This window comes from Carassius auratus, chromosome 38, assembly GCF_003368295.1.
Source record: "Carassius auratus strain Wakin chromosome 38, ASM336829v1, whole genome shotgun sequence".
NCBI lineage: Eukaryota > Metazoa > Chordata > Actinopteri > Cypriniformes > Cyprinidae > Carassius > Carassius auratus.
In genome coordinates, this window is record NC_039280.1 from 262,501 (window position 1) to 264,109 (window position 1,609).

Below are 1,609 nucleotides of genomic sequence, written 5' to 3' on the forward strand. Positions count from 1 at the left end.
GCTTGTCGTTTTAGTGTTTAAATCCAGCTGAGCGCCTTCATCGAGGCTTTTCACACGTGTCTGTATGATGACGTGCTTCCTCAAATATAAAACCTAAAAAGGACGTATTTTAGAAATGTGTTCTCAATTTCGTGTTTACGTTGTAAAAAAGCAGTTTTGCGTGTAATTCGGTTTATTTTGAACTCTGGCGGGCGAACGGGCTTCCATTGTTTACACGGGACCCGCGCGGCTTAATTGCGTGACAACGCAAGGCATTTTGGGTAACGTAGTTTAGATCGGTCCATTGACTTTGGTCTGTTTTGGGCTAAAGAGAAAGTGGGGAGTCAGATCAAGATTTCTGTTTTCCTCTTTTCCCGAAGACTAAAGATGTTTAGTTTTAATTATTAATGACGTTCAACCGTGTAATGAGTAACTCAGACACATAATAGGCTACTTTACTGAAGCTGAAACCTATTGAAAAATTGTTTTGTTTATGCAAAAAAAAATATATATATATATATATATATATATATATATATATATATATATATATGTTTTTCCCCCAATCTGAATTTGGCTTAATAATATTCTAGGTTTGGACACAAGTTTTGATGATTTTAAGTTGTTTCCTTCTTCAAATCTTTAAACCTGGATAACAAAAAAGTTAAGTTGTGTAAGCTTTTAGAGGTATATTTTTTTTATTTCTTTTTATTAGTATTTACGTTTTTACTGTGACTTAAATATGTTGGAACTGCATTAATGTTTGTATATATTTTTATACTCATTGTACATTTTAATAAAAAAATGTTTAAATCACATTTAACCAATTCATATTTTTTTTTACAAAAATATGATGGTGCAAAATGGTAATACCATTTGTATGTGTTTGTGTGTGTGTGTTATGAATGAAAGCTAGTTGAGAGGTGCTTTCCTGTGATTGCACATACAGTGTATCAGATTACTGTTCCTCAAGGATTCATGCCAACTGTGTACGTGCAGCCCAGTGCCTCCTCACTGTCTGAATGAGTGCCAGCATGCTCCTACAGGGGGCATTGGACAACAAAATACACATTCATAATCACCAAATGACATTTCTGCTCAGTTTATTGCAATCCCATACTATTTTTGCTTGCTTGACAACTTGAGCAAAAATAGTGTTACTTGGCCATTTGGACCAGGAGTTTTCAATCTTTTGGATGCTACGGACCCCCATCCTCACACATGTATTACTCCATGTTCTTGCCTTGTGTATGCTGCTGAAAATCATCTTTAAAGTTGTCCAAATTAAGTTCTTAGCAATGCATACAACTAATTAGAAATGAAGTTTTGATGTATTTACGGTAGGAAATGTAAAACATATCTTCATGGAACATGATATTTACTTAATACCTTAATGATTTTTGGCATACATTTCTTTTTTTTTTTTTTATAATTTTGACTATTTACATCAATGACTTTAGAAAACAATGCATTACATTTCATTTATGTATTTTTTATTTTTTGCAATTTATCCAAAAACGACTTAAATGAGGAGACGAACAAGTAATCAAAATCAACAAAAGAGCAATAATATTTAAGTGCTGTGACAAGTATCATTCATGATGTTTTAATACAATAATTAAAAATAAAT

At 32.3% G+C, this 1,609-nt stretch overlaps 1 protein-coding gene across 1 annotated transcript in view; it reads right to left on the reverse strand.

The window, feature by feature from the left end:
- Positions 1-233, reverse strand: part of tsnax (translin-associated factor X) — an 11,439-nt gene extending 11,206 nt beyond the window's left edge. Inside the window, exon 1 of the mRNA XM_026223342.1 lies at positions 1-233. This exon is cut by the window's left edge and continues 90 nt beyond it. The gene's annotated coding sequence lies outside the window, so the exon portion shown is untranslated.
- Between the last annotated feature and the right edge of the window lie 1,376 nt (positions 234-1,609).